Here is a 16,715-nt window from a genome sequence, read left to right as displayed (position 1 = left end):
GGGACCCCGATGCGGGGCTGGATCCCAGGACCCTGGGATCATGACCTGAGCCAAAGGCAGACTGAGACACCCAGGCGTCCCAGGGTTCTACTTTTTTTTTTTAAGATTTTATTTATTTATTTGCGAGAGAGAGAATGAGAGAGCGAGAGCACATGAGAGGGGGGAGGGTCAGAGGGAGAAGCAGACTCCCTGCCGAGCAGGGAGCCCGATGCGGGACTCGATCCCGGGACTCCAGGATCATGACCTGAGCCGAAGGCAGTCGCTTAACCGACTGAGCCACCCAGGCGCCCCAGGGTTCTACTTTAGATAGGGTGGCCAGAGAGGACCTACCTGAGGGGAGAACTTTGAGGTGAGATGTGGACAACGAGAAGGAAGCTGAAGAAATTATAGGTCATTTGCAGCCTCTCATAACGACTTTGGATTTTATCTGAAGTGTGACAGGAAATAGTCATTGAATAGTTTTAAGCAGGGCAGACACAGGATTTGGGTTACATTTTCCTGGCTTCTCTGTAGAAAAGTGAGAACAACAGAAGAATCCAAAGTGAAATCAGGTAGCCCAGGGAGGAGGCTTCTACAGTGGTCACAAGAGAAAATGGTAGATTGGACTAGGGGTTAGTGATGGCGATGGACCAAAGAGGGGAGAATGCTGCAGTAAGGATAAACACCTCATTTACTATAAGTTTCAGGAGGACAAAGATTGGGCCAGGGAAAGTTACCTTTTCATGGTGACTTGAGTTCCTGTAAATTTTAGGAGATAGGTATATGTATATAGAGATAGATAGATAGATAGATAGATAGATAGATAGATAGATAGATAGATACAGATATATATATTGCTTGTCAGACATTTATATTTTCCAACCACACTCTAAACAACCTTGAGTCTTCTCTTCAAAAATAAAGAATTACAGAGTTTCTCCACCAGCAACTCCTTTTTTTCCTTCTCGTGTTAACTTTTCCTCTTTATGGCCCCTTCCCCCAAACAATAAATGTGCTTCTAATATCTTCCATTCTAGAAACACATCTACACAACCATTCATAAACATACAAAAAAGAGCCACTAAAATAAAACCACTCTTCTTCCCCATATTTCTCTATTTATTTCTCTATCTACTCTGTGTCCCTTCTTGTCCAAACTTCCTGAGAGAGCGGTTTATACTTCCTGCCGTCTCCGTTTTCTTAGATCCCATTCACGCTGTGACCCACTATAACCTGATTTCAGTTTGCACTTGGGCAACCAAACTATTCTTGCTAAGCTAGGGCCACTGCATACTGCTGGGAAAGTTGTGTATATACAACCTAGCCCTGGTTAAGATTTCCTTGACCTTCATATTGCCAAATCCAACGAATGTTTGTCTGTCTTCTGCTGGATGGTTCAGATTCACTAGACACTATTCATCATTTGTTCACTCTCAAAAGCTTTGGCTTTGGGAAAGCTGGCCACGATGCTAATATCCATTCCTAGAGAACTAGTTGAATGAACATACTGGAGTACTCTGGAATAGTAATAAGGAATTAAGATTATTTTCTATATGCTGCATGAATGTATCTGCAGGATATATTGTTAAGTGAACAAAGTAAGGTGGAGAAAAGTATGTATAGTTTTCATCAATGTAGGTATGTTATCTGTTTTAAGAAAGTGGAGGGATATGAATATATATCTATATATATTTGCTAATAACAAAACAAAAATGAAAGAATAAACCAAAACTTAAAAAAAATTATATATAGGGGAGAGAATAAAGTGGAGAAAATGAGAATAGAAACTAGATTTCACTGAATATACCATGTTTTTAGATTTGACTTTGGAACCATGGGAATGTTTTGCCTAACTATAAAGCAAAGACATTTTTTAAAAAGAAACAATAAAAAACTAAAATCAAAATGAACAAATGAGCCTAACTGTGAATCAAGCCTGTGGCATAAAGAGAGGAAATATTTCAAATGACAACAAATACAGTAATCTGACTGTAAATACTTAGTGGGATATAATCTAAGGACAAAAATAACTAAAAAAAAAATCAAACTATTTTCATAAGTCATATTGTTAGTGATAATATTTGGCATTTTTATTCCGAAATTGTAATAAAAATAATTATTTTAACATTGTTGCAAACCAAGACTCTCAGCATAAGGCAAAAGCAATACAAATGCAAATTCAATTAGCAATAATCACGCCTTGGGTAAGCCTCATTGGCTACGATACTGCCACTGCGAATTCAAATGACTTAACTACAAATGCTTTGATCTTATTTTTGAATTGGGAACATCAGTATGAACTTATGAGCTATTTTGTCTAAAAACACATATTGCTTGGCTCTTTTGAGGAAAAAAATCTTAGAAATAATTACCAATGTAATAGCAATGAGCACCTTCGGTTCCCAAATTGTGGTCTCTGATTACCACGTCCATTAAAGAAACCGGAACGTTTTTTGAGAAATAAGTGATCCCAGATCTGGAGTAAAAAATGTATACGATAGACTGTGTGAATCATCTTGTTATAGCAGAAAGCAAGGAAGCTAGCATTTGTTCCTGGCGTTATTTCAGAAAACTCAAGAATGGACTTAAAGAAGCTCCTGTAAGCCAAAGATGGGACAATTTGTACATCAATAAAATATTTGCAATAGATTGAAATACACAAAAATATTTAAATGAATGACTTTATGATAATACTTTGAAACATCCCTCATTTGATCACATTAGATGCTAGGGAACCAACTTATATTGAAACCCGGTAAATAAAAAGAAAGAATGATGCATTTATTCTGCCTTTCTTACATGACAATATCTCCAGGTAACCAATAGGTGATATGGGAAACTTTCTCTTTATAAAAGTAATCCCATTAACAAATGAAAAAGGGATGCATGAAAAAGAATGATGGAATCATACTACTATTATATTGTAATTTCCAATCAAATAAAGGATCTAGATAATAATCATCAATGGCTGCTATCTCACCAAAAGAAAGGTAACCAGACACAATACCTCCTGTGAGGGTATTCTTGCCAAAAAATGGAACATAAATTGGTCAAGCCTTGCCTCTAGATCTAAACTACCAATATACAGGAAATATAGTAGATACAAGAATATATTCAATGACACAATGGAGACGTTCAGCAAAGTCCAGAATGAGGGAAATTCTACCGGACCCAGTTTCTTCAATTAATAACTAGCCAAGAAAAACAGAAGGCTGGCGGGGCGGGGCGGGGGGGGAATGCTGTCATTTAAAAGAGATCTAAGAGACATATTAACTCATTGCATTGTGCAGATCTTACCTGGCTCCTGCTTCAACCAAAAAAAAAAAAAAAGTAAAACCCCCCAAATTATGAGACAGTTGAGGAAATTTGGATATTAACTAAAAATTTAATGACATTATGGAATTGTTAACTTTTTTGTTGAGATAATGATATTGTTATGATATTTTTTCAAAAGAGCTCTTACCTTTTAGAGATATCTACTGAAATATTTGCTGATGAACCAACATGACACCTATTTTGTTTCAAAAATAATACAGTTTAGTTGGCAGGAGGGAGTGGGTAGAGATATAAGTAAAATAAGATTAAAAAAAAATAAGTGAAATAGGACTGGCCATGAGTTGACCATTGTTGATGGCTCTATGGAAAATCATTATACTATTCTTTCTACTCCTTGTGTTTTAAATTTTATATAATAAAAAGCAAAACAAATGGATAAAACCCCTTAGCTCCCAAAGCACTGAACTCACCCATTCTCTTCTACCTCTCTGACCATTTCCTTTTTCCTCCTTTCGTGAGCTCCTTCTTTCCCTGTCCCATAAAATTTGGTGTTTCATTTTTAGCTCGTTGCTCTTCTGACCCTATCTACTCCCCTTGAGCGATTTCATTCAGGAATCTCATAGCTCTGACTACTATCTACTTAGTTACCAGAGGATTTCCAAACTGGTATCTCTGGCCCAGAGCTCTCTCTGATCTTCCGATTCTCACATCTAACCGTCTAATGCTTATATTCTCCTGGAAATCTCATACAACCTTTACATGCAACATATCTCAAACTGATCATCATCCTCACTCCAAATGTGCCCTTTACTCTGGAGTATCTGCCATTGTCAATGGCATCACTCATAGTCCTCCAAACTAGAAACCTGGACATCAGTCTTGTGTTTTCTATCTCATCTCCCATATCATCAGGTAGTGTTGATTTTCTCTCCCGAGTATTTCCTGAGTCTATTACTCATTTGTTTATTCAGTGAGTGTTTATTGAGCACTATCACATGCTAGGCACTAATCTAGGTGTTGGAAATATAAAATTAAAAAAAAAAATTGGACAAAATCCCTGCTCTCACAGAGTTTATATTTTAGTTCTAGATTTTACTTTAGACGTTCCTTTTCTCTTTCCTAAATTAGTGATATAGCCTCCTAAGTAGTCTCCAGCCTAGGCTCCTTCAGGAACATCCTACACAACAGTGGTTCTCAAAATGTGGTTCCTGCAGCCACAGAAGATCGCCTGGAACTTGCTAGGAAAATCCTCAGACCTCACACCAAGCCTCCTGAGTGAGACACTCAGGGAGTGGAGCCCAGAAATCTGTTTTAAAGGCCCTTAGGGTGATCCTGATGCACATGCTAACATTTGAAATCCACTGCTCTAAAACCATCAGAGAGATTTGTCTAAAATGCAAGTCTGGCCATGCTATCTCCCATTTCAAACCTTTCAGAAGAAGTGTGCTGAATATAGGAAAGAGCCCAAGCTCCACGGAAAGGTACACAGGGCTCTCCATGATTGCTTCTAGCCTGCCTCCTCTCAACCATCACTGAACACACCCTCATTTTGGGGATCTTAATTCTGGCCTGACTTTCTCTAAGAAGATTTCCCTCATTGTTACCTCCAACCCAGTCAAAAGCCCTACTTCTGTGTGTTTATAATACTGCATCTGTGGTCATCATTGTATCTACCACATATAAGCAGAGGAATGTGTCCAGGGCTCTGGAGCCAGATAAGTATTGTGAATTTGGGCAAGAAACTCATGGTCTTCGGCGCCTGGGTGGCTCAGTTGGTTAAGCGACTGCCTTCGGCTCAGGTCATGATCCTGGAGTCCCGGGATCGAGTTCCGCATCGGGCTCCCTGCTCAGCAGGGAGTCTGCTTCTCCCTCTGACCCTCCCCCCTCTCATGCTCTCTCTATCTCATTCTCTCTCTCAAATAAATAAATAAAATCTTAAAAAAAAAAAAGAAAAAAGAAACTCATGGTCTTCACTTCATCTATAAAGTGGATTAATAGGCCCTAGATCCTAAGATTGTGAGAATTGTGTATAGTGCTGGCTGGCACTTGGTAAGAGCTCTGTGTTACCTATTTTTATAAATTAGCTTTAAATTTTTTTTAAGATTTTATTTATTTATTTTGACAGAGAGAGAGAGCATGGGTGAGTGGGGGGAGGGGCCGAGGGAGAAGGAAAGATAGAATCCCAGGTAGACTCACACTGAGCGTGGAGCCCCATGGGGGGCTCCATCCCACAACCCTGAGATCACGACCTGAGCGAAATCAAGAGTCAGTTGCTTAACCGACTGAGCCACCTCAGGCGCCCCATGAATTATCTTTGTGTGTGCATCTCCTCACTAGATTATGAACTGCCTGAGGGCAAGTGCCTGGGTGTTATCCAGCAATGTGTTCAAAACACCTAGCGTGGGATCTGCCACATAATAGGTGCTCGCTACATATTTGTAAATGAGTTAATTTCCCAAGTATTCATTTCAATTCAGGTAGAAGACTCAATGAGTGGGTTCTGTTTCAGTTTCTGTTGCTAAGAGATCATTATACTGTTTATGGTGAAACGTTCATTAATAGAGCAGTACACTGGGCGCCTGGGTGGCTCAGTCGTTAAGCGTCTGCCTTCGGCTCAGGTCGGGACCCCAGGGTCCCGGGATCGAGTCCCACATCGGGCTCCCTGCTCCGCGGGTAAACCTGCTTCTCCCTCTCCCACTCCCCCAGCTTGTGTTCCCTCTCTCGGTGTCTCTCCCTGTCTCTGTCAAATAAATAAATAAAATCTTAAAAAAAAAAATAGAGCAGTACACTGAATCAAAACTGAAAAGTTTGACAAATGCATATTATAATTACCTGACTTTATTCCACATAGGTTTTTAAAATGTCAATAATGCTAATTGTGTAGAACAATCTCACTACCAGTTTCTTTCAGCAAAATTGCTTTCACACATTTAAATGGTTCTTTCCCTAACAAGGAAATGTGTATAAATGATAAAATGAATTGCCTGCTACGTTTTACCCCTACTTTCACAGTAGTGATAATCCAGGCCTGCATAAGCCCTAAATGTGTTTGTTTTCCCTGCTCAAGTTTTCTGAAGCCTGTTGTTCTTCCAGTCTCTCAAATTCCTATGCTTTGACATTCCCAATTTTGCAGATCTGAATGACATATAAACTTTTCAGGCCAGAGAGACCTGTACCTTTGCAAGATTCTACCTTTCAAAAACTCTTCCCACACCAAAAGCAGCAAGATACAGTTGATTTACTAGGTCATTCTCGATATTAGCATAAAGGAAAAAATATTATATGAAATCCCAGAAAAACTGCAGCAATGGAGTTTTCTGACAGTGTAACCAAATATTCATCAAAGATAAAATATTCTTCTTTCCTGGGAAGTAGAGGCTACCCTGACCCTTTCGGTTACTCTTTGGGGAAATCAACTATTACGAGTACATGCTCAGTCACAAGAATTCTTGGGTAAGGTATGTCTTATCATCGTCTCAGTTCTTGTCATTGAGTCTGGACATTGCAATCAACCCGAGACCTCAAGTCTCCCTGACAGTGTGGCTCCTCAAATTATAGAGAAAGAAACTTCTTTTCCCACATCCTCTATTACTTCCCGGACACCCATGACTCCACACTGGCTAACCCGCAGAGGGAGGGAAATACACAATTTGGAATAGGTCTTAAGGTCTTGTCCCCTTTGTCATCTTTAATGTGCTAGAATATCTGGTATCAGGCCCAGAAAATCAAGATTTACTTCCCCTTCCCTGAAGCTGTTTCCTCTAGGTAGGGACACTGTTCGGTAAGCAAATGTGCTTTGGCTCAATCTGACTTAAAGGAACCTAGGCCGAAGCTCTCCATCACACAAGCTTTCTCCCCCGTGTATTGGTATTGATGTGTTCCTTCCTCTGTCCAAACCTCTCCCAGAAAACATCTCCCTTCCTAGTAGTGTTTCAAAGGACAAAAATTAACCCTCGTCAATCTTTAACCCTACACTGTAGTGTTTGGATATTTTCATGTGGATCAGCTTACTCGTTCATGTTTGTTCAGTGAACATTTCCTGAACATCTCCCAGGCCCTCTTGCAGGTCAATGAGCAATACAGAACTCTTGGTGTCATGGAGCGGGCATCCTAACGGATCCTGCAAATGTCCTGTGAGGTGGTGTCAAATTGGCAGCATGCTGGTATGTAAGAAGAGGCGTAAAGAACCAGACAAGCACATGCAGATTTCCTGTTCTCAAAGCTCTTACCATTACCCTGTGTGTCCATTGTTCTCATAGGTAGGCTGCATACTTTACTTCTTACATTCCCAGAAACATTGGGCTTAACTGCAGGTGTTGTGGGAATACATTTAAGAAATTTTAAGAGAGACCAGGAGGGAAATGACTCATTTTGCAGAAATCCATGTCAAGTAGTGTATCTGGAATGATCCTTTTTACTAGCGGGGAGTTCAAACACAACTGCCTTGCTTTTATTTATTCAATTTATTGCTGGAGCACCCATCTGCCCTTCATGACAGGAAGTTCATTTGTTTCCCAAAGCCTCCCTTCACCACCTTACTTGGGCAGGAACACAAAGGATTAACTCAGTTCAAAGGAGATGGGTCCCGCTGCCAAAAGCCAGGAAGGAGAAAACCGGGAAGTGTGCCCCGTCTACTCATGCCGGGGCTTGGGTCTCTGCCACATGAAGTCACAGGTGAGTCCTGCACATTCTGATGTCAGGAAACTTGCTCGTGGTTGCTACGATATGCCTATTGAGTCAGCTCTTTTCTTCCCATCACCCCGTGGCGGCCCTGCCTGAGCTCTGGGGCCACGTCTCTGTTAGATCACACTCACCCGCTCAGCCATTTCCCCCAGTGCTTCCTCAGCAGAGCTCCAGGTGTGCCGTGGCTGGGGAACCCAGCCTCAGCCTCCTGTCACACTGGAAACGTCTTCCCCAAGAAGCCTGGTTCGGTCTGCTATGGCATCTTTCCCTGCCATGGGACGCTGCAGCACATCCCAACAAGAGATCTCCCTGTTGCACATAAGAAGGAAAGACAGATGGTGCTAAACAACAAAAACATATGCATTTTACACACAAACTTTCACAGGCAAGGACTGCCTGTTTGCCTTAAATTTTCATAACTTGGAGGGTCTTGTAAATCATCTGTTATGATGAAGCAGTATCCTCCGAGGGACTGTTCTTGGCCATACAGCAGAAGGGGCACCTCATTACAACACTAACTTTTCATGAAGAATGTCTGCTTCTAGGACTATGGCTATTGAAAGGGTCCCAGGGCCCTAGATCGCACATTGAGCACCACGGCTAAGCCCTTCTCTCTCACTGCTCTTCAACCAAACCTCATATTCCCACTAAACTGGCCCCTTCTTTATCCCCAAAACATAAGGTAGGACTTAGGATCAGAAGTTCTTTTGCGTTATGTCCTATCTCTTTACTCTCCAAGGGCAGGGACTTTGTCTCCTCGTGCTCAGTGCTAAACTTTGAACACCATAGAATACAACACCAAATATTTGTTTTTCCTCCTTGTGACAATATTTTGAAAGTCTTAAATTCTTTAAATTATTTAAAAAAGTTCATGCACACTAAGAAATTCTAAAGCAGAAATATATAGAGTGACAAGTGAGAGATATTTGCTTTTTTTCCCCCTATTCCTCAGAGACAGATCATTTAACACTGTGACCGTGGCACAGATTGTTAAAAATTATGAATATTTTGAATTATAAAAGAGATACAGGCTCATGATCTTAAAAATTGAAAACTTTCCAATTATACAGCAGAATAAATAGAAAAATAAAATCGTTAAGTCCCACTCTTCAGAAGAAAGGGCTCTTGAAAGTTTAGTATTTTAACACCTCCAGAAAGGTTTCTAAGCCTATAAGCTTTTTGTGTTTTGCTTTTGTTTTTGCGGAAATTGTTTCCTGGCACACCGCACTGTGACCCTGACCTCCCCCAGTCCAGGTGTTGCTAGATTTCTGTCTTCGACACTATTACTCATTCTTCTTTTCCTACTCCAGCCAATCTCATTTTTTAGACACCAGCTACTCCTGTTCCTCTTTTTGACTCTAACAGGGCATTTATCTGGGATTTCTGTTCTTTCTCCGAATGCCTTCACCCCCAGAGAATTTGTCCATTCCTACTTGTTTCTGTCTCCAATGATTCCCCTAACATTCAGACTCCAGAACCACTTCAGTCTGGATCACATATTTAGAACATGGCACAGGCTGACCTGCATTGCTGTGTAATTTTTTATATTTTGCTTGCCAAAATCAGCTTTTAAGGAAAGGATAATATCTCATTCATCTCCTTATCCCTGGCACATGTGCGGCATTGTGTTTTCAATAAACATTTATTAATGATGAATTTGTATACTCATGTTATGTTACCATTAGCATACATATTTGGGAGTAGACTGTAATAAATAGTAATTGAATTCTCAGTGGCCCAAGCTTACTACATGTATATTTTATAATAGATAGAAATGTAACTTGATGGGCATAGTAACAATAATATTTATTGAGTGCCAACCATATACCTGGCTCCCTGTTAAAACTTGACATGCGGCGGCGTCGTTAATCTTCATGAAACTTTCCGTGGCAAATACTATAGTTAGCCCCATTTAAGGTTAATTAATTTGCCTAAGACTACTCAATGTGAAAGAGGTAGAGCCAGGACTCACATCCAAGCATTCTGGCTCCAGAGCACACGTCCCTAACCACTTCGCTATAAAGTGCTTTTTGCCCCAGCATTGATTTCATACGAGTAGTCTACACTCGATGCCTCCTTTTCATCATCATTTGGTCTTTCCTTCTAAAATTGGGTGTCCCCAATAACCCTCTGACACTGTTCTTGAAAGTTTCAAATTACTTTTTTCTTATCAGTTCCAGTGGCCTTATGCAATTTTACTTCAAGATTAGCATGTGAGAGCGTAAAGTCTTACCACCTTAAAAAAAAAATCCTCTTCCTCACTTATTTCCGTTTAATGGTACCTATGACCACTCTCAAGTCAGCTGGGGAACATATTGGTCATTTTCCTCTTCCCTGCCCTTTGAGTCCCTTCAATTGCCTCTCCCACAAATTCTACTGCTGAATCTTAAAAAAGAAAGAAAGAAAGAAAGATTTATTAACTTGAGAGAGAGAGGGGGAGAGAGCACGCATGCACAGGCACAAAGGCAAACGAGGAGGGGCTGGGGAAAGGGAGGGGCAAAGGGAGAATCTCAAGCAGACTCCCCTGAGTGTGGAGTGCAGAGCCCGCTCTGGGCTTGATCTCACGACCCTGATATCCTGACCTGAGCCAAAACCAAGCGTCAGACACCACCAGCTGAGCCACCCAGGCACCCCTACTGCTGAATCTTTTAACTTGCTTCTCCTTTCTAGTGCTACCATCTCACTGCTTCTCAACTGCACTTGGATAGCCTTCTGATTGTTTTATCTTTATCCCCACCTTTGCTATCTTCCCACCGGTTGCCAGGCTAAGTTTTTCCCAAAGCCTGACTCTGAATCTTGTGCTTCCTTGCTCAAAACTCCTCAGTGACAAGCCACATGTGCGTGAAAGACAAATTCTTCAACGTAGTTTCAGAAATCCTCCGTAACAGTGATTCTCAAACATTTTTGTTTTAGGATTCCTTTTCATTCTTAAAAATTATTGAAGACCCTGAAGAGCTTTCATATTTATATGGGCTATATCTATCACTATTTACTGTATTAGAAATTAAGACTGATGAAATTTTAAAAATATTTATATATTTTTTAAATGACAATAAAGCTCATTATAGATTAACATAAATACCACATTTTATGAGAAATAACTATTTTTTAAAAGAAAAAAATTAGAGAGTGGCGTTGTTTCACATTTTGGTAAATCTCTCAAATGTCTCACTTAATAGAAGACAGCTGCATTCTCTTTGCTTCTGCAGTCAATGTGTTGTGATATCACAGGTCATGTAGCCTCTGGAAAATTCCACTGTATACTTAGGAAAGTGAAAAGGCAAATAACATCTCAGTACGAATGGGGAAATAGCTTTGACCTCACAGACTCTTTGAAAGTGTCCCAGGTCCCCAGATTGTGCACTGAGAACCACTGCTTTGTGCTTCTCTCTCACTGCTCCTCAATCAAACCTCATATTCCCATTAAACCAGACTATTCTTCATCCCCTAAACACAGTCACATTTCCATGGCTATTCTCTGAAATAAGTATTTTGATTAGACAATTTGTTTGTTGGGAGTACTGAATGGTTTGCCAGGGGACAGAGATTTAGTGAGAAAAAACCCAAGGGAACTTTCATCTGATTTACTGGAAAGCACTCTAGATTAAGAATCAAGGAACTTATGTGATAGTGACATATCAGTAACTAATATTTTATGTCACCTTGGACAAGTCATTTAACTTGGCTAACTTCGTGGTTCTCAGTGCTTGCATTTATAAACAGAGGAAATAGATAAGATGAACTGTGGGAGTTGTTCCAAGTCTAAAATCAGCAGTCATTTGGAATTAAGTTACCTTAAGTCTGTTCTGAGAAAGGAGGAAACACCTGCCACTTCCAATATTTTGTATACTTCTCTCTCTTTCGCTCTCAACTACAAGCTGCTGTCTTATTGTGAGTACATAAAACATCATAAAACTGGAAAGTTTTCAAGAAAGAACCCTTGGAAACTTTGTTGAATTCCTTTTTTTTTTAAAATTGAGATATACTTGACATGTGACATTAGTTTCAGGTATATAACATAATGATTTAATATTTATATATAATTGCAAAATGATCACACAATAAGTCTAATTGACATCCACCACCACACAGTTATAATTTTTCTTTCTTGTGAGGAGAACTTTTAAGATTTACTCTCTTAGCAACTTTGAAATACACAATACAATATTGTCTGAAACACACAATACAATCAGCTATAGTCACCATACTGATTATTACATCCCCAGGACTTATTTATTTTGTATCTGGAAGTTTATACTTCCTGACACTCTTTTGTGCCCCCCCGCAAGCCCTGGCAACCACCAATCTGCTCTATGTATCTATGAGCCGGGTTTTATTTGCTTGTTTTGTTTTTTAGATTTCACATTTAAGTGAGATTATATAGTGTTTGTCTTTCTCTGACTTATTTCACTTAGCATAATGCCCCTAAGGTTCATCCATATTGTCACAAATGGCATGATTTCCTTCTTTTTTATGACTGAATAATATTCTAGTGTGTGTGTGTGCATTGTATTTTCTTTACCCATTCATCCATTGATGGATATTTAGTGAGTGTCTTGAATTGCTGGTAGTTTTAATTAAATTTGGAATAAATTTCCAATATACTTCATAAAATCTGGTACAACTTCAGCCATTATTTCTTCCTTTTTATGTTCCCTTTTCCACCTCTCCTCTCCTGTAAGGACTCCAATTACACATTGTCACACACCCATAATGGTCTGTCCTTTTCTCTTTTTTTTTCCTTCCTTTTCGGTCTTTGTTTCATTTTGGATAGTTTATATTCTACATATTCAAGTATCTTCAACTTTACTAGTCTTTTCTTAAAACAGGGTCAACTCTGTTAACCCCATCTAGTGTATTTTTCATCTCAGATACTTTATTTTTCATCTCTAGTAGTTTTATTTGGTCTTTTAAAAAAATCTCTTTCATATTTCTTCTTAACATGCTCATGTTTTCCTCTACCTTCTGGAACATATGGAGTACATTTATGATAGCTATTTTAATATCCTTATCCACTAATTCTATAATTCATTTCATTGGGTCTGTTTTTGTTAATTGATTCTTCTCCTCATCATAGATCATATTTTCCTTCTTCTTTGACATATTGTTTTTCTTCTTTGAATGCCTGGAAATTTCGACTGGATGCCAGACATTGTGAATTTCATATTGTGCATGCTGGATGTCTTTATTCCTTTAAGTATTCTTGAACTTTATTCTGGGATGCTGTTAAGCTACTTGGAAACAGTTTGGTTTTTTCAAAGCTTGCTTTTAAGCTTATTTAGGTGGGACCAGAGCAACCTTTAGTGGTAGGGCTGATTTGGCCCCATTCCTGAAGCAATACCTTTCTGAGTACTCCATTGCTCTGTGTAGTATGAGGTTTTTCCACTCTAGCTGCATTGCACTTGTACAGTCTCTGGGGGTTATTTGAACTGCTCCTTTTTGGTGATTCTTTCCCTGGCTCTCAGCCCATGCATGAGTGAATCAATAATCCTCTGAAGATTCAAGGGAAACATCTGCAAATTTCTAGACCTCTCTTTATGTGGTCTTTCCTCTCTTTGTAGCAATCTTTCTAGTATTTTGTTTCATCATCTCAGGGATTGCTGTCCTGAGCTTCTTGATGTCCAGTGTCTGAAAACTGTTGCTTGGTCTTATGTTCACTTTTAGTAAGTTTTAAAATTTGGGCCTTTGGGGGCACCTGGGTGGCTCAGTTGGCTAAGCGACTGCCTTCAGCTCAGGTCATGATCCTGGAGTCCCGGGATCGAGTCCCGCATCGGGCTCCCTGCTCAACAGGGAGTCTGCTTCTCCCTCTGACCCTCCCCCCCTCATGCTCTCTCTATCTCATTCTCTCTCTCAAATAAATAAATAAAATCTTTGAAAAAAAAATTTGGGCCTTTGCATTTAAGTCCTTGATCAATCTGGAATAGAATTTTTTTATAATGGTATATAGTGAGGGTTCTGGCCTGACTGAAGTCCCCTTCAAATTCGTATGTTAAAGCCTAACCCCCCAGTGTGACTGTATTTGGAGATGGAGCCTTGAAGGAGGTAATTAAGTTCAAATGAAGTCATAAGGGGGGGCCATAATCCATTAGGATGAATGTCCTTATAAGAAGAAGAAGGGACAGAGAAAAGCGTGCACACACAGAGGAAAGGCCATGTGAGAACCCAGGGAGAAGGCACCATCTGCAAGCCAAGGAGAGTGGTCTTATCAGAAACCCACTCTGCCAGGGCGCCTGCGTGGCTCAGTCAGTTAAGCGTCTGCCTTCGGCTCAGGTCATGATTCCGGCGTCGTGGGATCGAGCCCCACATCAGGCTCCTTGCTCAGCGGGCAGTCTGCTTCTCCCTCTCTCTCTGCTCCCCCCCACCCTCTGGCTTGTGCTCTCTCTCTCAAATAAATAAATTAATCTTTAAAAACAAAACAAAACACGAAACCCACTCTGCCAACACTTTGATCTTGAACTTCCAGAACCGTGAGGAAGATAAATCTCTGTTGCTTAAGCCACCTAGTTAGTGGTATTTTGTTACGGCGGGCCTGGCAGACAAATCCAGTAGAAGATGACCCGTTCTGCTGACATGTTTATTGGGGGTCTTATCTTTTCCTCACAGAACTGCAGCACAACCTCTGTCATACAACACGTAAGTCTTCTTCCTTCTAAGCCCTCTACCCAATGCCACTCGTCAACTTGTCTATTCTTGCACCAAGACAATACTGTCTTAATTCTTAGAGTTTCAAATTATTTTAATAGCTGATGAGCAAGTATACCCACCTTATTTCTCTTCATCAGGACTATTGGTGATTCCCAGCACATACACATTTTAGAATCATTTCGTCAAGTTCCACCAAAAGTAATGTAGGGATTCTAATTGTGTGGCATTAAAACTGTGTATCAATTTGGAGACTATTGACATATTTAGAGTATCGAGTGTTCCCATTCATGAATAGAGGATCTTTTTTATTTATTCAGTACTTTAATGTCTTTCAACAGCATTTTATAGTTTATCTATAAGGGTCTTGCACATTTTTTGGTGAAATTTGTTCCTCAGTACCTTTTTGTTGTTGTTGCCATTGCAAATGAAAATTTTAGAGTCTATTCGCTCTTTGTGACTGATAACATATAAAAGCAACTGATTTTTGTGTATTGATCTTTTGGCCAACTACCCTAACAAATTGCAATAACTTGTGTATAGTGTCATTCAGGTCTTTTATGTATGTATATCATCTGTGGAAAATGGCTGTTTTTCCCCCTTCCTCTCCATCCCTTGTATCTCTTATCTAGTTCCCTAGACTTATTGCACTGGTGTAGGGCATCTCAGACAGTGTTCAGTAGCAGCGGACCTTTTGGCATTGTTCCTGATTTGAAAGGGAATGTTGTCAATGTTCCCCACCTAAAATGATAGTTTATATAAGTGTTTGGTAGTTATCCTTCATCAGGATGAGAAGATTCTCTTCTGTTTCTAATTTGATAGGGATTTTTTTATTAAAACTAGTTGATACATTTATATATTTTTAATTCTACATCTGTTGCAATGATCCTATGATTTTTCTCCTTTAATATATTTGTGTGATAACTGATATATATAGATTTTCTAATATTAAACCACTCTTACATTCTTGGGATAAACACAACTTAATTACGGTGTATTTTGTTTTTCTGTACATGCTAGATTCAGTTTGCTAATATTTTATTTAACATTTTTGCATTATGGCCTTAAATCAGATTGGCCTAAATTTTCTTTTCTGTACCATTCTTTTCTAGTTTTAGAATCAAAGTTAAAATGCCTCAGAAAATGCATTCCTGCGTTTTTCTTCTTTTCACATTTTTGTGTAAGTTTATATGAGACCAGAATTATTCATTTCATAAAAGTTGGTAAAATTTGCCTATTACATATATACAATAGATATTTATTTCTTGTGAGTCAGTTTTGGGATATATTTTTCTTAGAATTTGTGCATTCTGTCTTTATTTTCAAGTTTATATTGATGTAAGGTTGTCCACAGTACTCTCGATATTATAACCACGGATACAATAAAGGTTACACCTCCCTTTTCAATTCTAGGATTGATCACTTGTGCTCCCTCTCTCTTCCTTGATCAATCTTACAAGAAAAAGATTGACTTTTTGTTAAGTATTTTCAAAAACCAACTTTGGTTTTATTGCTTTTCTCTTTTGTAATTGGCTTTCTAATTTGCTAAGCTCTGCTTTTATCTTTATTCTTTCTTTCCTGAAGGATTATACTTTTGTTTCTAACTTATTAGTTGGATATTTAACACATTAATTTTTAATCCCTATTATTTTCTACAACACTCCCTCAAAGCGCCATTTACACCTCATTCCACAAGTCTTGGTATGTTCAGGTTTCATTCATTTGTCACTGTTTTTATTTTTTTATTTAATGAGAGGGCTTGTGCATGGGGGGGGGGGGGTGGATAAGGGGAGAGCCAGAGGGAGAGAGAGAATCTTAACCAGGCTCCATGCCCAGCACAGAGCCCAACATGGGGCTTCATCTCACGACCTTGTGATCATGACCTGAGCCGAAATCAAGAGTTGGATGCTTAACCAGCTGAACCACCCAGGCACCCTAATTTCTCAGTGTTTTTAAATGTGATTTTTTTTGAATCATGATTTTGTAATCTATTTTTAATTTCTAAATTTATGTGGATTTTTTTTTTTCATTATTGGTGCTATCTCACAGTTTTAGAATTGTTGCCTAATTTGGAAAAACCTCAACCAGTTTCTTTTATGTATGGGTTATAAGATTTCAGAGCATTTCAGGTTTTC

At 39.2% G+C, this 16,715-nt stretch overlaps 1 pseudogene; it reads right to left on the bottom strand.

The window, feature by feature from the left end:
- Positions 1-2,070: 2,070 nt before the first annotated feature.
- Positions 2,071-2,223, bottom strand: LOC129046016 (U4 spliceosomal RNA; annotated as a pseudogene).
- Positions 2,224-16,715: the final 14,492 nt, after the last annotated feature.

Source organism: Mirounga angustirostris, unplaced genomic scaffold, assembly GCF_029215605.1.
Source record: "Mirounga angustirostris isolate CCGP_5_RB_7025 unplaced genomic scaffold, mMirAng1.0.hap1 SCAF_2, whole genome shotgun sequence".
Classification (NCBI taxonomy): domain Eukaryota; kingdom Metazoa; phylum Chordata; class Mammalia; order Carnivora; family Phocidae; genus Mirounga; species Mirounga angustirostris.
This window is presented reverse-complemented; position numbering and strand designations above follow the sequence as displayed.